We start from the raw sequence: 23,725 nt of genomic DNA on the forward strand, positions 1-23,725 counted from the left end.
TAAATAATGATTAAAAAATTAAATCGTATACAGAAAGGATATTCAATCACTCATTCAGTTATTGGCTCACGTGCCTCATTGTAACCCTCTGGTTGCAGTCAGTGGGAGGACGGTGGATCCTCGGTATCCCGGGAATTCACTGTACGTGAGGCAGCCTTTTCGTTATCCCTTGGGTCTCCTGTAACTCCGGGTCTCCTATTTAGGCAAGTGGATAAAACAGTGGTCACTAATACAATTAAGAAATAAAAGGATTTTGTATTGACCGATAAACTTTATAAACTGAAAGGTACTGATGGATGATTAGGAAAGTAAAAAAAAAAATACTTAGATTCTAAAATAATCTTTGTTTAATTATAGCCTACCACGTGAGTCGTGGGTCGGAGTTCATTGCCAAAATTGTTGTGTCGGCAAATTCCTTCCTATAACCAGTCGGTTCATTTCCTCTTGTTGGTCCAATGTGTATTTGATAATACTCGGAATCCGAATGAAAAAATGACTCCAGCTAGGCTTCCGTTTCATCAAGAATGGTTACATTCTGCATGAATTTGGCTCGATGCTTAGTACTTTTATTCAGATATATATATATATATATATATATATATATATATATATATATATATATATATATATATATATATATATATATATACTTTATATATATATACTTTATATATATATATATATATATATATATATATATATATATATATATATATATATATATATATATATATATATATATATATATATATATATATATATATATAGATCTGACGGAAAAAAGTGTTGGTGATGAGGTTTCCTACTCGACTACAGTCCCTATTTACGTCAACTGAAGTATAAAGTATTGGTTAAGAAACGGTCAAAATCCTTTCCTTCCCCGAGGGATCTGTCTCGGGCCTCTCGCTAGTGAGTCGAACTTGATAAAAACTAGTTCTAGGGGGTCATTGATTGTTTATATAGCCATGCGAATGCTGGTGTGTTTACCATATGTCACGGTAACTCATGTGCTAGAGTGCAATGATTGATGACTGCCAAGGGGTAATGATTGATGACGTCACCGGAATGTGGTTTGTCATTGATATTTATATTTTCAGTCAACTTTGCATCATATTTGTTGTTAGTCTCGATGCCCCCCGTTGTGATATGTCTTATAGCAATGCCCAGCAAGGTCGTTAGAGTATATGGGTTAACCATCGCTTAGGTAAATTAAGTAAATTTAAGTAAACCAAATTAGCGATGAGATTTTTGACATAATCAGTCCCGTCATCAACTATGCAGACATTTCATACTACCTAACACGTTCAGAACAATAATTACCCTCCCCTAAAGATTGATTTCGGTATAATTTTCAAAATATAAATATTTATGACTAGCAACATGTATGACTCGAGAGATGCATTGGGATTAGGAAAATGATTTCGTTCTCCATAACTTCCTTTACTTCGTATCTTATTTTACACGGCTAATTTTTGGGGGGGATCTTCTTGACAGCCAGTCACATTCACAGGAAGCAACTGTTGAGTAACAGATATGCTCCCAGTGACTTTGAACTGCTTCTCTGGAGGTGGCCGGGAGAGAAATGTGGCATAAAATTGGCTGACTCTGTCCTCGAGCAATCAGTTGCCTTTCCACTGCAGTTATATATATATATATATATATATATATATATATATATATATATATATATATATATATATATATATATATATATATATATATATATATATATATATATATATATATATATATATAATGTAAGCCTATAGCAACGCTCACACATGTGTGCGTATATAAATATATATATATGCACACATGTGTGCGTATATATATATATATATATTATATACTGTATATATAATTTGCATGTGTGTGTGTGTGTGAAATGTAGAATTTTTTCTGAACCAGGATTCATCATTGATTTCCGAAGTTTATAGATGAAAGTTGCATTCCTAATACAGTCATATAACCATCTTGGGAGGGAAAGCTTATTAGTGAAATTAAATACATATGTGCGTACTATTATACATATATATATATATATATATATATATATATATATATATATATATATATATATATATAAACATATGTTACTGGCAGGTAGTGAAACCAGGCATTTTGAACTTCCTGAAATTTCAGACAGATAGCGAATTGCACTTAGGGACATTTGATCCCCCTCCCCAGGGGCTAGTATTTAACACGGCGAAACAGTGACCCACCTACACTGTTTCGCCGTGTTTAGTATTACCCAGGGGAGGGGGAGTCAAATGTATTTTGCACACACACACACATATATATATATGCATATGTATATATATATATATATATATATATATATATATATATATATATATATATATATATATATATACACACACACACATGTACATACATACATACATACACACACTGCGTATATTATTGTAGGCTCCAAAGCAAAGAAGAACAAAGGAAAACAAAAGGGGGAAAAGAGAGGAAATGGATAAAGGTCAAGAAGAGAGGATCGGGAAGGGGAGGCGGGCGAGCAAGCAAGCAAGCAACCAAGCAAGCAAGCAAGCAAGCAAGCAGTGTGGGCCAGCCGCGGGAAGTCGGACAGACTGCAATAATAGCGCGCGTGATGATGTCTGCCCGCCTTCAGGTATAGAGACTCATTATCCGTCGTTCTGTAACAGGGCCGTGTATTACTTTCTTAAAGACCCCCGGATTCCGAGGACGGGGGCGGGGGGAGGGGGGGGGGAGCCGCCTGAACGCTGTGCAACACTTTTACACATTGACACGATTGTTGACTCTTGGTTTTCGTTTGTTCGTGGTTCGGTGTGTTTTGATCCATTTAAAGTTATGCACAGTACATGTGCTTCCTCATTTGTTATGTGTGCACATTATTTCATATGTGTGCAATATTAATTGCAATTTATATCAATTGTTTATTCGTAGATTAATCCTGTACATGTTTTTTTATATGTATGTTTACATATTTGTTTTTACCAAGTTTATGTACATGTCTTCATTATGCTGGTAGGGTTTATTTTTGCGTCTGCGCATCTGCAGGTTAAATATCTTAGAAACTAGATAGTGAAGGGATTTTATGAGGAGTCTTTATTATCCTGAGTGTCTCCGGCAAACGGTTTGTGATTTTTTCATGCGGATGTCTTATTAGTTCTGCGTTTTTTTTTTTAGTTTTTAGTGTATACTTATGTTGCTGTATAATTTTAATTTAATGAACAATTATACGTGTTTTTTAGGATGTGTGACCGTAACTTCTAATGAAAGATTTTCCTTCCTTGGATTTTTGGTTTTCTGTTGGTCTACGATACTATTGCCTGCATTTCTGAGAGGATAAATATCTGACGTGCTCATCATTTGTGAAAGTAAACAGGTAAAAAATGCGCCGAAGTTTCATCGGCGCAATCGAGTTTTTGTACATCGTATGATTAAGGCCACCGAAAATAATTTTATCTTTCGGTGGTCTCGGTATAATGATGTATGAGCCGCTGCCCTTGAAACTTTAACCACGGCCCAGTGGTGGCAATGCCTATATCATTGCCAGACGCACGATTATGGCTGACTTTAACCTTAAACAAAATAAAAACTTCTGATACTAGAAGGCTGCAATTTGGTATATTTGATGATTGGAGGGTGGGTGATCAACATACCAATTTGGAGCCCTCTAGCTTCAGTAGTTTTAAGATCTGAAGGCGGACAGAAAAAAAGTGCGGAAAGAAAAATGTGCGGACGGGCAGACGAAGCCGGCACAATAGTTTTCTTTTACAGAAAACTAAAAAGAAGACTAAAAAGAGTTGCAAAAGGTAGAATAAGCACGATTATATTGATGGCGAATATAGAAAGTGCTAGGGACCAGGAGGACTAAAAGTAGCACCAGATTAGGAGAGAAAATGAGGAATTCAGGCAAGTTAAAGATCGCATTAAGCCAGGAGAGATACAATCGAGGTTTCTATAAAAATTGAATATAGTATCAAGTCTCGAAGGAAAAAGTGCAAATAATCCATGATTGGCAGAAGTAGCATTATATGCGTAGAGATACAAACTTGAGAGATTTAAGGAGTGGGCATATAGCCCATTTACATTATTATTATTATTATTATTATTATTATTATTATTATTCAGAAGATGAACCACATTCATATGGAACAAGCCCACAGGGGCCATTGACTTGAAATTCAAGCTTCCAAAGAGCATGGTGTTCATTCGAAAGAAGTAACAGAAGGTAACGGGAAATACAGAAAAAGGAGACCAGTTATTAGAAGATCAGATAAATTCACAAACTGATAAATAAATAGATAAAAATGTAAGTAAATTATTAAAATACAAGGAGAATAGTATTAGTGTAGTAACGCATTACATCTTCACCTGAACTTCTGAAGTTCCAATAGCACGACGTCACCCAGGAGGCTGTTCCACAGTCCAACGGTGGGAGGAATAAAGGACCTCAGGAACTGAGACGTTCGGCTGCGAGGCACATAATGGGTAAAAGAAGGAAACTCGGGAAAGGTAGAAATAGCGTTGAAGGTAAAACCTTGCTGGGTCATAGAGGACAAGAAAAATCAAGACATACAGTATATTGTAAAGGAACCATTCTTCTAACAAAGGCCATATTGTTTTACTTGTTGGGGGAGGGGCTAGTTGGCAAACGGAGTGTTGGTTGGGAATACGTGAGAAGTTAGCGTAGGAGGGGGGGGGAGGTGCAGGAAAGGGTTATGCACAAGGTAGCCGTATGAGCCTTCAGGTGAAGAACTGGGAGAATAAAAACCAAATTAAATTTTATCCATGTAAGCATTTACTAGTGCAGTTGATCACAATATGTACGTGTGCATAGTTTTGCGCTCTGGAACTTTATCTACTCTTGGGGTTTTCAGATGTTATCTTTAAATCACGGTTCTAATCTCCTTGCCCGTCGTCTCGTAGTTATCTTCATTAAGGGTCAGTGTTCGTCGACATCTGAAGACTGTACTTTTTAACTTTCATGTCTATTTAACTTTAAAGAACACGCAATTGAGATTCGATATATATTCAGTATATATATATATATATATATATATATATATATATATATATATATATATATATATATATATATATATAATATATATATATATATACATAATTATATATAGACAGATACATATATATATATATATATATATATATATATATATATATATAAATTTATATATTTTGTGTGCTTGTATGTATGTATGTATATATGTGAAGTACATAAGCATACACTGAACTTTTATTTTGAGCTGTACATAAAACAAATACATATGGTAAATAACTGATTGGATTTCAGTACCTCTGCCGATTACACCATTTAAGTTCACAGTGATGCAAAACGTATTTTATAGAATTTAAGGTAATGAGCTAGCATCACTGAATTCACTGTATGCTCTATACTTCAGTTTATCACTTCCCACCTAAATACTTCAGTTTATCACTTCCCACCTAAATACTTCAGTTTATCACTTCCCACCTAAATACGAGACTAAATAAAAGGCTCCATTGGCCTGCCAAATGCTGACATTCAGAATTAAGATTATTTCTTGCGTCCTGACAGCAAGCACAGACAACAACGGGAAAAGCCAAGTTAAGTAACAATAATCTCGTTGCAAAAAAATACAAAACTATTGATCAGAGCTTTAATCTGGCGATGATGTCCATTTCCAAAACCGCTACAACTCATAATGATATATTATTTTTAATGATTGAAAACCACAGACGCTCCATTCACTCACTTCCTGCCTGAACTAGTAAAACAGGTTTGAATTTATTATATACAGGTATGGCAGCGTGATCTATAAAGTGCTTTTGTATTCTGGTGATTTTTCTTTATTTATTTTCCACCTGGTGAATTATGTGTACGAGACGACAGTTTTAGTAACAATTATATCTTATGCTTTGTGATTTGAAGATTACTGCGTTAACTGAATTTGATGTTATGCATGCAGGTAAATTGACTTCTTATGTGTTAAAACAACAAATGAACTTGATGAGCTTTCTTCGTGGAATACTGTCATGGAGCTTTACAAATATTCTTGATAAATCATTAAGGTAAAATATGTCTAAATTTCCAACATTTTAACCTCATCAAATGAGATATTTGCAGGGGACTGTAATTCATTAGGCAAGGTAAAATATAATTCCTACTCCGTGACAGCCATGAATTTGAAATTGTTGTTAAACTCTTCAGTAATAATAATAATAATAATAATAATAATAATAATAATAATAATAATAATAATAATAAGCAAGTGATCTTGAAATAGCCCAAATACAGAGCTGTAAGGATGTGGCAGTAAAAATATTGTAGATATACTTTCTTCGTTGTCTTTTAAATTAATTGTAAATGTCACCGGCAGTCTCTTAAAAAAAAAGAGGTTATACGGGTATGTTGATAAACAAGAATAGGGAGATGGATAGAATTTTTCAGACCCTGTTATCATATCCTTCGTATTTTCTTCTTCAGAAACCATTTACGGCGTCATTAAAAACTGATTAAGGTCCCGGATCTCGCTGACTAGCGGAAAACGTAAGAAGGAAATCTGTTATGTATTGCGTCAGGTTCCCTTATCATGTTATTCTCTCTCTCTCTCTCTCTCTCTCTCTCTCTCTCTCTCTCTCTCTCTCTCTCTGGGTATGTGTGTGTGTGTTTTAGACGCCTATATGTCATGCTGATTCAATGACGTGGTGGATAACTTCGACGTTGTACGAATTATCTCTTAATTCGTTAACGGATAAGATACAGCGTGAGCCACCTTAGGAAGCTAACCAATAAAAGAACAGGAAAATGTTAATAAAAGTAAATATAAAGGTATAATGACATGCAAAAATAAAAAAAAAAAATATATGAAAACTAATTTCATGACCCATGCATATAGACGTCGAACGGGAAGTCGATTCTTTCGATCCGCGAAAATATTAAAGAACGTAGGAAATCCGCGCCGATTTATTGGCTTTTGCCTCGAGTTTTCCTTTTTATTTTGTATTTATTTTTTTTCTAACGACTCGTGGGAATGTGGGAAAGTTGGTGGCGTGGAGGCATAGACCGCACTCGGGTCCCGTGGCGGGGTAACCCAATAAATATGTTAATCTAAATATGTTAATCTAGGATGGCCGAATTGTGTCAGACAACGGCGGTTCGGTCCCTCCCCCTCTTTCCACAAACATTATTTACATCCCACGCCGGGCGTGAAATACATAACCCCTCAAAAGTTGCTCCTGGATGAAGGGATGTTGTTGGTGTAGAAATGTCATTCTCCAAAACAAACTTTTTTTTTTTTTGCAGCATATTCGGTTTTTGAGGGGATGGGGGTATGAAATTTATTTATTTATTTTCATGAGTGGGTTTTATTTTCATGTGTTGTTTGCGTAGTGATTTTTTTTTATATATATTTTGTTATTGTTTTTTTTATTCTTGTTGGAATCCTTGATGTTTGTCATTTATAATTGACAGGTGTAGTTTGTATCGAGATAATATCTTGCTTAATCTTTGGTTTTTGTTGTGATTCTGTTGATTTCTAAGAGATTTTTTATAATGTTTGTATTTATTTTGTTTAGCTGGTGGCTTTTCAACGTTCATCTGCTATTGTTTTATTTCGTATTAGTGTGCATTAAATATTTTATGTTTTCTTGATCATCAGTACCATTTGGTTTGGTTTTAGTTAAAAAGTTGTTGAATATGTTCTATAGGTCTGTTACTTCTAATTTCTGGATTAATTATTGCCCTTGGCGTGTCATTCTTGTTTTCAGTGCGTGGTTTTCTCTCCTTTGGTTATTTTGTTTTTATTCTTTTTCTTACCGAGGCTGATATTTTTTGTTCATATTTTATTAATAACTTGTGGTGATTAAGTTTCGAATTCCTTCTCGGTTTTAGCGTGTAAATTATAATTGTCGTCAACTCTTATCCGTGGTGAAAAAGGCATGAATGAGTAAAAAGCCACAATAATGTAAATGATAGACTGTAGATAGACTGTATTTTTTTTATTTTGGAAAAATACAGTCTGTCATTTACATTATTGTGGCTTTTTACTCATTATTTCCGATCACAATGTAGTGATGCACCACAGATAAAGGCATGAATATATTACATCATATTGCAGAGAATTTAATATAACAAATGAATTTTGTTTAGAGCCAGTTGTGAAATAATGGCGATTGAGAAATCGTAATATCAATGCGCGGTATGGCGTATGATTCAATTCCTGTCCATAAAAATTAAAGAATATAAGTCACCTTGATTAAAGTGAAAGTCAAGAAACTCTTACTCAGCGCTGGAGTTTGTTCCGTCTTTGCTGTAATATTAAACGATTATTGAATGTAAAATTCCCAGCCAGCATCCACTTAACTCTCACTCCATCCAGCAGAGAGCTTATAATTAAAGCGCCATTTGGAAAGTCAAAGACCTTTTGGTGTTAAATGCTAAAAAATAAAATACACTCGGAACCGACGCGATTCCCAATTGATCAGTCATGAGAGTCGACCTCATTTTTGTCCATCGCTTTTCATTTGCATTGTTGGACCACACGCTTTGCCTATTTAATTAAAACCGCGTAACATTATATGCCGGGGGTGTGTGCAGTCATTGAGGTTGTGCCCACTGACTGACGTACTTGTCGAGTGATGTGTCAGATGCCCCTTGGCTGCCGTGTGATTTTTTAACACCGTGTTCCCCGTGAGTTGTGATGCCGTCAGTGCACCAAACACGGTACACTGAAGGCATTACTTCAAGGTTCTTTGCAGCATCCCTTCGGCCCCCTAGCTGCAACCCCTTTCATTCCTTTTACTGTACCTCCGTTCATATTTTCTTTCTACTGTCTTTCCACCCTCATCTAACAGTTGTTTCGTAATGCAACTGCGAGGTTTTCCTCCTGTTGCACATTCAAAGCCTTCTTATTCCCGATTTCCCTTTCAGCGCTGAATGGCCTCGCAGGTTCCAGCGCTTGGCCTTTGGTCTAAATTTCAAATTCCAGCTCCAATTTAACTCCGTCTTTGCTTGTCTGTGTCTGTGTGAATGTTAGCAAAATATCTCGAAGACTGATGAACGGGTTTGGATGAGATTTGGTGAAGAAGCCATTCAACTTTTATTTCAGTAATTTCGAGTTGTGTAGTATTTTGAAATGATTGTATATCTTTCTGTGATTTGAAAAATATACAAGGTATTAGTGTAAGTGAGTAGTCGTTGATCAAACACGCTTGCAGTGTATATAAAATATATTCAATTGCTTGTTGTTCTCTTCTATACTTAGTTTTCGTCTAGACTTTTTTCCATATCAAAATCTGCTTTATTCCTTTGTTGTATTATATAACGTTCATATTTTATCTCGCTTTTTTAATACTTGTAACATTTGTTGTTGTTAAAGTTACATTATCTATTCTCCTTTTGTGACTGGTGTATGAATTGTGTTTTTGAAGAAAGCTCTCTCTCTCTCTCTCTCTCTCTCTCTCTCTCTCTCTCTCTCTCTCTCTCTCTCTCTCTCTCAGATTGAAGAATTCCCTCGGGGTGTATACACGCAATTACGGAGACGTTTTAAGTTTCTCAAAGGAACTGGGAACTCCATTAGATAAACGTCATAACAATGCAAATAACTCGTTATTTCTACTTTGAAGTTCGTTTCTTTTAATCGACCAAAAAGTTAGGAAGAAGAATCTGACTTCCTCTGCAGCAGTCGGCTCTCTCTCTCTCTCTCTCTCTCTCTCTCTCTCTCTCTCTCTCTCTCTCTCTCTCTCTCTCTCGTATATTTCCTAACAAGTTAAACTGGATATTCTCTCTCTCTCTCTGTCTCTCTCGTATATTTCCTAACGAGTTAAACTGGACGTTCTCTCTCTCTCTCTCTCTCTCTCTCTCTCTCTCTCTCTCTCTCTCTCTCTCTCTCTCTCTCTCTCTCTCTAGTATTTTTCTTATAAGTTAAACTGGATGTTCTCTCTCTCTCTCTCTCTCTCTCTCTCTCTCTCTCTCTCTCTCTCTCTCTCTCTCTCTCTAGTATATTTCTTACAAGTTAAACTGGACGATGCTCTCTCTCTCTCTCTCTCTCTCTCTCTCTCTCTCTCTCTCTCTCTCTCTCTCTCTCTCTCTCTCTCTAGTATATTTCCTTACAAGTTAAACTGGATGATGCTCTCTCTCTCTCTCTCTCTAGTATATTTCCTTACAAATTAAACTGGACGTTCTCATATGCCGTTTGTATATTTATCTAAGTGTTGTGTTGTATTTGAAGTGTTCATTTTCACCTGAATGCTAATTTAGGAAGTGTTCTCCAAGCCCCTGGTGACATGACCTTTTTTCTCCCCAAAACTCGATGGATTTTGCCTCGGTTTGTGTTGAAATTCAGCTGTTTGAGGCAGCGACTGATCAGCATGAATATTGAGTTTATCCCTCCAGAGGGGAGCGCGCGAAGGCAACGGGATTGGATGGTCCTGGGCATTAGCAATTGGCTAATTTGCAGCTTAGTTTGTTTACAAGAAGGGATATGGGATTTAGCTACAATTTTGCCTTGTTTATGATGTTTTTTTTTTTTTCGTTTTCACACATCGGCATAGTGTTCAGTGGAAGTTTGTTCATCAAGCTAATTGCATCTTTGGGTGCTTCCAAATTATAACAATAATACTTAACAAGAAAAAAATGCGCCGAAGGAACTTCGGCGCAATCGAGTTTTCTGTACAGCCGCTGCCGTGTATAATTACAGCCACCGAAAATGGATGGTCTCGGTATAATGCTGTATGAGCCGCCCTCCCATGAAACTTTAACCACGGCCCGGTGGTGGCCTATTCTATATCGTTGCCAGAAGCACGATTATGGCTAACTTTAACCTTAAATAAAATAAAAACTACCAAGGCTAGAGGGCTGCAATTTGGTGTGTTTGATGATTGGAGGGTGGATAGCAACATTTTGATTTGCATGCCCCTCTTGCAACAGCTGTTTCATAAGATCTGAGGCGGACAGAAAAAACTAAAAATCATGTTGTAATTAAAAATAAATTAGTTTAATGTAATCAAAGCTGAAAGGCTGCTTGTCTTTAGGGCATATATATATATATATATATATCATCTGTATTGTACTTTGTGCTTCGCTTTTGTTAATAACATTTGCCCTGGATTAAATAAAACACATCACCCTTCTCTCTCTCTCTCTCTCTCTCTCTCTCTCTCTCTCTCTCTCTCTCTCTCTCTCTCTCTCTCTCTCTGAAATAGACGATGAAAATATACTTGAAAGTTCATAGATTATATTTTTGGAAGAGAAGGCAAAAGAATGCAAATTGTTTTTCTTTTATTTTCGCTTCACAGAAGCAAAGGTATATGTCACACAGACAGTCTTCGCTTTTGTAGCGAAATCTACTGACCCAGGGGTTGAGTCGTAATGACTTCCCTATCACTTTTAGTGGTCGGGACATCTACAACATAGACTGGTTCCGAATATGTAATTGATTACATTTTTATTGCAAGGTTATTAGTATACAATGGAATAATATTTGAAGGAAGGAGAGAGAGAGAGAGAGAGATAAGAAAGAAAAAATGGAGAGAAAGAGAGAGTGAAGGAATCTATCCTTTTAGTAATCGGTAAACTCAAATAGACTGGTATGATTATGTAATGGGTGTACATTTCTATTAGGTCCCATTTGTATACGATGGAATAATGTTTGAAGAAAGGCGAGTTGAAGAGAGTGAGATGAAGAGAGAGAGAAGAAGAAGAGAGAGAGAAAGATCAGAGAAGGAATATCATCGCTATTAGTAATCGGTGAAAACCCACAGCATAGACTGTTCGAAAATGTAATTGATTACATTTTTATTAGCAGATTATTTTATACGATGGAATAATGTTTGAAGAAAAGTTTAGAATTAGAGAAGGAATTTTATCGCTTTGTATTTAGTGCACCTACAACATAGACTGGTTCCGAAAATGTAATTGATTACATTTTTATTAGCAGATTATTTTTATACGATGGAATAATGTTTGAAGAAAGGCGAGAGAGAGAGTTAAAAAAGCTTCACAACCTAATTTTAAATTTCTTTCGATCCTATAATGGCCTCCGTAATTGCATAGAGATTTACCTTTTCTGGCAGTGTAATTTCTCCCGGTGAATTCTTGGATTCTTTGTAAGATTTTATGGATAGAGATTAAGTGCTCTCTCTCTCTCTCTCTCTCTCTCTCTCTCTCTCTCTCTTTACACACACACACACACACAGACACACACACACACACACACACACACACACACACACGTAAAACTTTTATTTTGTGAATGTCCATGATAGTTCATTTAAAACTCGGTTGGTCGTGCTTAGTAGGGTTAGCTTCTAACAGTGTAAAATCGCACATTTTATTAGCTCTTAGTGTATGAGATTCTCTTAAGTTTCTGTTATATGTAGGCCACTAAAAACTTAGTCTTCTTTATTAAGAAGATGTGCCTTACTGTATTTTTTTAATTTTACATTTATTTAAAGACTGAAGATTTTTTACCTTATTTTACACACTAAAGAATTTTTACGTTATTATGGGTACTAAAAATATTTGCAGAATTTAAATTACGGAGGATTAGTTAATGAAATTTTTTATATATATATATATATATATATATATATATATATATATATATATATATATATATAAAGTATATATATATATATATATTTTTTTTTTTTTTTTTTTTCATTGATTTAGGTACTGAAGGATTTTTACATTACTTTTGCTTCTGCAAATTGTACATAATTTTAATAACTGAAGAAAAATTAGATTTGTTATTTGTTTCACAGTTTTGTTTGCGGAGGGTTTTTGCATTGTTTTAGATTCTGAAGATATTTACATTAATTGAGAAATTGATGTTCACGAAACTGAATTGACATAGAGGCATTGAGATACAGCTTTAGCCCAGTGCCACCTGACTACGCATTTTATTAAGAAAAATATCACGAACGATCTCTCATTCTCAAAATGCATTTCTAATCAAGGCTGGCACTGGACCAGGAAATAATTAAAGCAAAGAGAGTTTTATGGGCAGCCCATTTACCCCATTCATGTGGATTGCGCGTTTTTTTTAATGGCGGTAATAGCCTCCCTCCCCCCCTTTAATTCTCTCTCTCTCTCTCTCTCTCTCTCTCTCTCTCTCTCTCTCTCTCTCTCTCTCTGTTGATGGATATGAGTCCATGAAGTTTGGTCGATAATCAGATCATTGTTTGGTGAATTTTGGATTTTTAATGGCTGCGCATTCTCTCTCCTTCTCAATCACGCTCATGTGCACTCGAGAACGCGCATGCGCACACGCACCCTCACTCACTCTCCTGCTTCACGGTAGACGTAGCGCGTGATTGATGCCCCCACTTTTTTTTTTTACTGTTGTAGAATAGGCCTTTGTCCCCTCATTGTTTTGCTTATAGATTTCCTTCCGGATATTTCTGAAAGTGGGTCTTTGGTTCGTATGTTTGATGTCGCCTCGTGCATTTCATTTCCTTCGTTGCAGTGGTTGACTGGTGAAATACTTGATCTCGCTACATTAACCTAATATATGTATGTGTGTATGTATATATATATATATATATATATATATATATATATATATATATATATATATATATATATATATATATATATATATATATATTTTATAAATATTTACTGCTGTTCGCCCTCGTAACTTTTGATTGTAAAAATATCAGCCTGACTGAGACAGGGAAAAGACATTGTCTATATAGGTGCGTCTTCAGTTCAAAACCTTAAATCCGTTGGAGAAGGATAGGTAGCATTTAGCCATTTTTCCCCTATAGGAAAATTCCCATATCAGCCTTAAAAAATAGGTGGTCCTAAGGCCCTTTTTCCTTTCTACCTGTCTCATGGCGAATGTTTTGAAAACAAGAACGTGGACACCTGGTGGGACTGTTTTGACCTAGGCTCGGTCAGGGAACGACAGAGAGAGAACCAAGCTTTGGAGAGATAACACGTCCAGTTGGACCTCTTCCCTTTCTTTGTCTATTATTCTATTAGTGAATGGTGAAGAAACAATTGCAAGAACTCCACGTCGGTCGTTGATGCGCACAACGTTCGTCCTAAGGTAAAGTCGCTTTTTTGTTCAAAACTTCGCCCATTCTTTTATCCTTTGTTTTCTGTATTTCAAATTTCCTTTGTTCCCCCTTCAGCCACCACTTACGGTATATGTGTTCACGAAGTCTAGATTAAGCCAAATTATTTTATTGTTAGCTTCAACCCCATTATTCCAGTAAAATACCTAGGATTTAGGGTAAGCAAAATCAGGTTAAATCTCGATGCTTTTGTATGCCTCGCGTCCGAATGTTTGGAAGAACCGTTGCGTTTAAAATCAAATTCATCTCAAATATTCTTTGTTAAGGTTAATAACCCTTAACTGGCGACCTTTGGCTAATTAACGTCTGTCTTTGAGGTTAACTTTTGGCTTCAAGTGACAGGTTACGTGTAATCTTGGTTTGCAGGGCCGTAAAAATTACGTAAATTGAATAATACATGATCAACCAAGACTCCTCACACGTAACATTGGCGACCTTTGCGTAGAATCTAAAGTACATTTTAGAGAAAGAATCTGGAGAAAAGGAAATTAAAATTACATTAATTCCAAAAATAAAAGTCAGATATCGAACTCCATTTTCATTCTTCCAAACAAGGAACGAGGCATAATAATAAGCAGTAAAGAGAATAGTTATAATAACAGGTGTAGCGAGAATTAGCGTAGGGAAAGGGTGCAACTCGAGAGCAGAGCGAATCACAATTTGTGTCGTTTAAGAAAGGGCATTTTACCGTGTTCGGACCGTGAGAGAAGTCGTTCAAGTAACGAAATCCTAAGGCCGAAAAGCGGAGCCTGTTTCATGTACACAAAGTAATTTAGAAATCGCGTCGGCAATTCCGATCGTTATTGTTTGCATATAGCGGGAATCATTCAAAAACCGTGTCAGTGAAGTAGCAAACGAACTGAAATAGTAATTTTACAATAAAGGTACCGTTCAACAACGTAAATTTACGCAGGCAAGCTAGCATTTCTCTTTTCATTCTTTTGTTTAATGTCGGGTGAGGAATACGATAACAAAAGACACAAAGTTGTTTGGTAATTTAGTTTTCCATCCTTAACGTAAAACACTATGCATGATTGGTATATTTAAAGTAAAATCTGATACCTGCATTTGTTTCGTTCGTTGTTTGAATTTGTGCTAAAAAGAAAATATTCCTCCGCCGTTCGTGGTTGTTTTTGAAATTGTTCGAACTGTTTGTGAGAGAACGGCCATTTTGGGGTTTCCTTCGCCAGCCGAGGTTGTTTTGAAATTTAGGCCTAACGGGACCTTGGCCGCCATCTCAACGACCTTGTTATTGACCAGACCTCTGCCCGAGCCACTCTGGGGGCATTTTTTTTTTTTTGCTTTTAGCGAACCCACCTCCTAATATCTTAGCTAGGGGAAAAAAAACAAAGATAATTTAGGCAGGGAAAGATAGGCCTTAGTTAGGAGTAATAACAAGTTCCTATACGAATACCTACTATAAAAATCATATAAAGAAAATTTAAAATTTTACGATAAACTTTTTGTGACGTCGGCTCCCAGGAAAATTAAGATAATAAAGTAATCCCTAAGGAAGCCAAGACGACGCATCTATATCATTTTATTAAGATCCATGCCATTGTGCATGTATAAAATCTTTGTTTACATGTTCTCAAGCAGCAAGAAATTCGCTGATTGAAAATCTCTCTCTCTCTCTCTCTCTCTCTCTCTCTCTCTCTCTCTCTCTCTCTCTCTCTCTCTCTCTCTCTCTCTCTCTCGTCATTCAAGTAAGCATTCCTAACCTAAGTGTACGTGACCCTCTTCAAAGAAAGAACGGCCGACACTAGGCTAATTAATTCGAATACAATAAACCAAACAAAGAAACACCTCTGTCCCACAATAGATGAGGACAAGTTAAGAGTAATTACGATACAGTGATAAACTGTCGGTCACGAGTGAGGCCTGCTATCCAGACCGAAGCAAACAGTAGTTTTCACCCTCTGAAAAAAGAAGGGGCCAGCCGTTGCCGGTACTGGGACCAGCCACTCACGAGGATCTTTAAAAAAAAAAAAAAAAAACCCAAATTCACTTTATTCCACAGTGCCAATAATTTGCAGCACTCATCACTTGAATAGCTTACTTCTCTCTCTCTCTCTCTCTCTTTACCTTCCCTTTCTCTCTCATTCGATTGTTGCACTCTGCAGGGGTGTAGAGTGCCTTTCCTCCCATATAGCCTAGTTGGACTCCAGTAGAGGGTCCCTAGGAACACATTAGCACCATAAGTGCCACTAAGCAAGAATCCAGAAAAATAAATAAAACAAACCAAAGGGAACACAGAAGAGAAAGTTCTTCTGGAACCTAACCTGCACCAGTGCCTAGGGATACTGAGTGCCACCAGTGTGACCTGTACACGGCACACCCAAACTACAGTGCCACCTTTTGAAAGGGTGCCACTTCATTGAAGAGACACTTCCTCGCTGCCCAAGTACGCCCACTCGACCCGGTTTGACGCCCTTCCCCATCAGAACCATGGCAGCAGAGCATTATAAAACCTTCCTGGGGCTGGGGACGGTGGGGTCTCACCGGCTCGGAACTTACTACCTGGGTTAAGGAGCAAGTGGACGACTTGGCCAAGCGGGAGAAGGAAGAAAGACTGAGCAGAGGAAGTGAAGCCGAAGAGAGAACGAATGAAGCCGAGCAAAGGCAATATGAAGAGGAAAGAGAAGAAAGAAGGAGACAGCATGAGTTAGCCTGCAAGGAAACTGAGTTAGCCCTAAAGGAGAAGGAGCTCGAGCTTGAGAGAGCGAAAATGGAGAATGCAGAAGCTATGGCTAGCCATCAAGCCTCAGTTCTACACCTGCTGCATCAAACGCTCCAATTTTGAGCATCAATTCCCTAGTCCCCAAGTGGACTGAGGACGAGCCAGAAGCATGGCTGGAGGAGATTGAGGCTCTTTTCGATAACTACAGCACCACGGAGACGGAGAGAGCCTTAATACTAGCCAAGCATATGGAGGGAAAAAAAGGCAGCGCCGCTCACTGGAGAAGAGCCAGAGAGGCAACATGGCGGAAGTTCGTAGAGTCATTACAAAGGCCTACGAGATAACCCCAGAAAAATGGAGACAACGGTTCCGAGGTCTTGCCAAGGAAGTCGGCTGGTCTTGGACGGAATGGGCATGTCACAAAACCCAGTCCGATGCAGCATCTTGGTTCGACTCCTTGGCCTGCCACGACGTTTGAGGATCTCTTCAATCGGACCATGCTAGAAGACCTTTTCCAATGTGTGCCAGGGCCCCTTGCAGTATATCTTAACGATAAACAGCCCTCCACACTTATGGAAGCTTGTCGCATGGCTGATTCGTGGGAAACCTTCAATCAGTCGCATAGCACCTCTCAGAAGCGAATCATCCCTCCGGCCTACCTCTCGAACTCCACTCGCCCGAAGAATGGACTGCCTAGCAAGACCATATGCAACTATTGCAAGAAGGGGGCCATTGCTGAAGCTGAGTGCCGATACAAACTCGGCACTAATAAGCAGCCTAACCCTACCAGCCAGAACTCCGCTCCCGATTCATCCGCTCAGCCCTCTCCTCCAACAGTTACTGCAGGCCACCGAGCCCATCCAAAAGGCCCGTGCAAATCCTGTGGGGCTGCTAGCCACTACAATGCTGGATCTCCGGCCTGTCCACATCATGTCCCCACCACCAAATTTGTCAACCTAATCAGCACTTCATTCTCTGCGGCTGGTCCGCACTGATCCTTTACCCCGAGAGACTGGAAACCCAGTACATCTCGGTGGCCCCTCTTCAGAGCACTAGCCTGCCCATGACCCTTCCGGTCACAGTAGACACTGCGGCAGATATTAGCCTGATCGCCAGGGCCCAAGTGCCAGCCGGTGCCATGGTTGACGAAAGAAACCCGGTGGGAAATGAAGTGGATAGAGGGCCACACCATTACCGTTCCTACTGTCCAACTCCAGGTTATGACACCTTGGGGCACGATACCCCACCGCCTCGGCGTGGTAGGTGGAATTCGGCCCGGAGTGGCCTTCTTGTTGGGTCGGGATCTTCTGGAAGCCCGTCACCACCGCCACTCCGCAGCCACGTTACCTCCTCCACGGCGGCCCCAGTTGTAACTCCCAAAAATGACAAACCTCCACCTTCCGCCCACCAAAGTGGTCCGCGGAAGGGGCATAAACCAAATTATTTCAGGCCTAGCCCTCTCCAATCGCGAAGGGCTGGCCCACCAAGAGGTCCTCCTCCTTGAAGAGAGATTCAGGAGGAGCAGTACCGCTGCAGGACGTGCAAGCGGGCAGACCACTCCACAAATTGGGAGGGCTGCCCAAACAAGCAACGCCCAGCGGACGCCCCGAACAAAACTGGAGAGGCTACGATCTCCTGCTGGGGCAGGAATCTCTGCCGCAGCCAAACCCAAGTCGTCCGAGAGGTATTGCACCTCCGACCCCTTGTCAGGCATGCCTGACCTCAACTGCTGCCAGTGCCATTTTGCAGCACTGAGCAGTGCCAGACTCCGTCCGCCACGGACGTTGAGCTACCAATGGAAAAGGCCCCTATGCCGGGTCTAAATCATGAGGCGAATCCTCCTCCGGGAGATTTAGGGTTCCCCATGCAGTTGATCATCGCGACTGGAGAGCCTCCAGCACCCGGAAACTTCTTCTTTGCAAGATTCTTCTTTGATTCCAGGGATGAACCCCTGGAGGATCGAAATGGTACCCCTTCCTTGAAGACCAGGAACTGGCATCCTCGACGCAGAAGTCGAGATCGCTCTCGCTCCGTTGTCGCAGCAGCCGGAGTAGGAGTCCTCCCGCAGCTTTGCAGTTGCCCCTGACTCTCGCGCCCGCTAGCCCTTCTGGCCTGTCCCGGAGTTGGTGCTCTCATCACCTGCTAGGCCAGCTACTGATAGGCCTTGGAGGAAACCGAAGAAGAAGAAGAAGGGGCGGAAGAGAGCCCAGTAGTTGCCGAGCTATCGCTCATCCTGGCACTAGTGCCCTCTCGGCACAGTGCCCTAACATCTAAGAGTGATCCTGGCCCCTTGCCCAGAGAAGGTAGCCAGTGTGATCTCTTCCTTTTATTTTGTACTAGCCTAGGCCACCTTAAAGTACAGTACATCAATTTAGTAACCTTGTTCTTTCCACTTACCACCGAGCCGCAGTAATCATGTAAGTAGCCTAACTAATTTCAGTAATCTCAACTATTGTGAAACGAGCCATGAGATGCTCGTGACACGCATGGCCTAAGACCTCAGTGAGGCACCCATTTATCATATGAGGCAACCCTCATGAATTAACTAGTAAATTTTAATTGTATTAAACATAAACCATGTTGTAATTTAGTTAGAATATTAACTCTTATGTTGGTGCTACGGTCGGGTTAGGATAGGTTAGGCTAGGGAAGATCATAGAATGTACCACTAGGCTAGGGTCTAAAACACATCATGATTGTAGGAGGTAGCCTATAATAACCGTGAGCACCTTCTAGTACTATTAGAATTAGGTTAAGTAGTGATTATAGCTCATATCCTATCTAGGTTAGGTAGTTCTGTAGCTAGGTAGGCTAACCAGGACTAATCTGCTCAGGGAAGGAGAGTAACCTACGAGAGGCGAACAGCTTGCTTAGTATAGACCTTCACGCCCGAAAAGGGAGAAGGCCCTCTTAAGGGGGAGCTTTTATAAATATTATTGCTGTTCAGCCTCGTAACATTTTGGATTGTAAAATATCAGCCTGACTGAGACCGGGAAAAGACATTGTCTATATAGGTGCGTCTTCAGTTCAAAACTTAACGTCCGTTGGAGAAGGATAGGTAGCATTTAGCCATTTTTCCCTATAGGAAAAATTCCCATATCAGCCTTAAAAATAGGTGGTCCTAAGGCCCTTTTTCCTTCCTACCTGTCTCATGGCGAATGTTTTGAAAACAAGAACGTGACATTAACTGGGACTGTTCTGACCTAGGCTGGTCAGGGAACGACAGAGAGAGAACCAAGCTTTCTGGAGAGATAACACGTCCAGTTGACCTCTTCCCCCTTTCTTTGTCTATTATTCTATTAGTGAAGTGGTGAAGAAAAAATTGCAAGAACTTCGCACGGTCGTTGATGCGCACAACGTTCGTCCTAAGGTAAAGTCGTGTTTGTTCAAAACTTCGCCCATTCTTTTATCCTTTGTTTTCTGTATTTCAAATTTTCTTTGTTTCCCCTTCAGCCACCACTTGACGGTATATGTGTTCACGAAGTCTAGATTAAGCCAAATTATTTTATTGTTAGCTTCAACCCCATTATTCCAGTAAAATACCTAGGATTTAGGTAAGCAAAATCAGCTGTTAAATCTCGAAAGTTTGTATGCTCTATAAATTCGAATGTTTGGAAGAACTGTTGCGTTTAAAATCAAATTCATCTCAAATATTCTTTTTGTTAAGGTTAATAACCCTTAACTGGCGACCTTGGCTAATTAACAACTGTCTTTGAGGTTAACTTTTGGCTTCAAGTGACAGGTTACGTGTAATCTTGGTTTGCAGGGCCGTAAAAATTACGTAAATTGAATAATACATGATCAACAAGCCCTCACACGTTGTAATATATATATATATATATAGATATATATATTGTGTGTATATGTATGTATGTATGTATTATAAATATTTATAAATAAATTTATATATATATATATATATATATAAATATATATATATATATATATATATATATATATATATATATATATATATATATATATATATATATATATATATATATATATATATATATAATGTTGGTTTATATATATTCCCCTCTGATTTGGAAAAAGGTCCTTTCTGAGAGAGTTGCAAAAGTAAAATCTGGGATATTTTCACGGCACGCCATTTACCCACCTTTGATATCGAAAGTTGCGCTTTCTGAAAGATGCAAAATTAAGTCTGGGATATTCTGGCGTAGTTGGGGTAATCCTGAGGATATGCAGTATGTGAGGTTTTAGTTTTCTGGAAGGAAAACTATCGTGCCGGCTTTGTCTGTCCGTCCGCACTTTTTTCTGTCCGCCCTCAGATCTTAAAAACTACTGAGGCTACAGGGCGCTGCAAATTATGTTGATCATCCACTCTCCAGTCAGCAAACATACCAAATTGCAGCCCTCTAGCCTCAGTAGTTTTTATTTTATTTAAGGGTAAAGTTAGCTATAATCGTGCGTCTGGCAACGATACAGGCCAGGCCACCACCGCTCCGTGGTTAAGGTTTCATGGGCCGCGGCTCATGCAACATTATACCGAGACCACCGAAAGGTAGATCTGTTTTCGGTGGCCTTGATTATACAATGAACAGAAACTCTTCGGCGCATTTTTTTATTTGTTTACTGTACATCTCCCTGGGTCATTGGTTGGTGTGGTGGACTTCAAAAGTCTTGGTCAGTTCGGCTACATTCTTGCATGATGAAAACTGCCTTCAAGATTTCGCAATAAATCGAAGTTTTCTCGTTTTCTGCAACTATTCATCGAGGGAAGTCGGACTGTGAGCAAAAAACAGCTGATAAATAAATGCTTATAATGTCGGCGTCCCCTAAGGAGTATCATGATGACGTCACTAAGAAATCTTCTAGGGATGCAAGCGTTTCCTTTTGTAGTTTGCAGTTAGTTTATGACTGGTATCCTTTTATGATAATCCTTTTGAAAATGAAGGTATCCACCTTCCACAGTCATGGCGTGTTATTGCAATAATATAGCAAGAAAAAAAATTCTTATTACAGTCCATTCAAATTGCAAAACAAGATTCAACATTCCATTTAGCTGGACAAAGTAAATCTTTTTTTACTATTTAGAAGAAAGACAATTAAGGCTATTTACGTAGGAAAAAAAAGTCATCCTCTTGTTCGAGCAGAGTAAAGAAAATAATTCCCATTGACCTCCATGTGTCGGGGAACGACAGTAAGTCTTGGTGCAGTTCAACCCACTATGAGAGGAAAAAGTTGGCTGGGATCTTCCTGAATGGCGGAAAGACAAGAAAGGAGAGAGAGAGAAGAGAGAGAGAGAGAGAGAGAGAGAGAGAAGAGAGAGAGAGAGAGAGAGAGAAAATTGACAGAAGGCAAAGAGTTCTTGTCAGGCCATTGTTTTACAGTTGGGACATGACCAGCCGCCATTACACACTGTACAGTCACTTTGTAATGGCTGAAGCAAAAAAGCCTCAAAAATCTAACTGAATCCCTCTCCCACCTTCCCCGTGTTCATGAGCGGAAATTTTGTCGTGGCCCGATTCCAGGAAACTTAGAAATGTATGTCACTCTTCTAGATGCTGTCGTTTGTATTTTTATTAATGATGCAATTTTTTTTTTAAGTAGCATAACTATTATGCTGTTTGGCCTTGTTTTTTTTTTTTTTTAGTCATGGCATTTTTTATTGCAAAGTATTCATTATGTATGAGTTATCATTTCACACTTCACGTTCAGAACATTATAACGAATACCGTCCATTGTTTCCAGTGCCAACAAGTGGTTCCAGGCACGAGCGGCAGTGAGTCACAGTGAGGCTTCAGATCTAGTGGCATGGGTGAGTACTGAAGTATTATTATTGTTTTTGTTTTGGGTTTCGTGACTTTGTTCCAGACTTTATTTTTTGTAAGTTTATTTCACCAGAAATTTCTCCTGGCGCTGGAGAACCAGAAGGCTCCGGTTGCATTTTGTTCACTTATTTATTTATTTATTTATTTTTATCTATCATTTATTTATTTATTACATATTTTTTATTTATCTGTCGTTTATTTATGTATTATTTATTTTTTATTTATCTCATTTTGTGTATTTATTTATTTATATATTTCTTATGTATTTATTTATGTATTTATACATTTATTTATTCATTTATTACTTATGTATTTTTTATTTATCTGTCATTTATTTATGTATTAATTATTTAATCTTTATTTATCTCTCATTTGTGTAATTACTCATTTATTTATTACTTTTGTATTTATTTATACATTTATTTAGCCATTTATTACATATTTATACATTTATTTAGCCATTTATTACATATTTATTTATAGATTTATTTATTTATATATTAATTAATTAACTAATTAATTAATTTATATATTTATTTATCGGTCAAGGTTGATAAAACTGGTATCCTAGAGAGGAGACGGGGGGTTGAACCAACTTTTAATGATAATATAGTTACGGCCATTAGAATCGACATAAACCCATTTAAGCGCCAAATAATTGAACAGCTTACAGTACATGAATATAAAATTTTCCTATCCGGCCAGATCTCGAACTCGCACTCGAATAGTTTTTTTTTCTCTCTCTCTCTCTCTCTCTCTCTCTCTCTCTCTCTCTCTCTCTCTCTCTCTCTCTCTCTCGCTAAATGTGGATCGGCCTTCCGGGTAACATTACGGAACGCCGAAGCGATGCTTCAAATTTTACGAGAAGTTCTAGCACTGATGTAAATCGATACACGCCATTGCCTTCTTTTTCTGATTTGTATTTTTATTGCTGTTTCGATATGTAAATGTATTCTGTATGATTATTTGTATTCGTTTATGTTATTTTTTCTTTTTTTTTTCACATATAGACTTTCTCTTCCGGGTGAATGTTTATTTGCCAGTCGGTGGACGTTTAGTGTTCTTCCTTTCGATGTTGCTCATTTTAGACGACGACAGTAATAATAATAATAATAATAATAATAATAATAATAATAATAATAATAATAATAATAATAATAATAATCTT

The 23,725-nt window shown here is 38.2% G+C and overlaps 1 protein-coding gene and 1 long non-coding RNA gene across 3 annotated transcripts in view; one reads left to right on the forward strand and one right to left on the reverse strand.

The window, feature by feature from the left end:
* Window positions 1-23,725, forward strand: part of LOC136825755 (uncharacterized) — a 494,493-nt gene that overhangs the window by 199,209 nt on the left and 271,559 nt on the right. For both annotated transcript variants that reach the window (XR_010849445.1, XR_010849443.1), the window contains exon 4: window positions 22,478-22,544. This is a non-coding gene — a long non-coding RNA (uncharacterized lncRNA). The remainder of the gene's footprint in view (window positions 1-22,477; window positions 22,545-23,725) is intronic.
* Window positions 1-23,725, reverse strand: part of LOC136825753 (insulin-like growth factor 1 receptor) — a 252,111-nt gene that overhangs the window by 116,673 nt on the left and 111,713 nt on the right. The gene's annotated exons all lie outside the window — the stretch shown is intronic.

This window comes from Macrobrachium rosenbergii, chromosome 39 (genome assembly GCF_040412425.1).
Source record: "Macrobrachium rosenbergii isolate ZJJX-2024 chromosome 39, ASM4041242v1, whole genome shotgun sequence".
NCBI classification, from domain to species: domain Eukaryota; kingdom Metazoa; phylum Arthropoda; class Malacostraca; order Decapoda; family Palaemonidae; genus Macrobrachium; species Macrobrachium rosenbergii.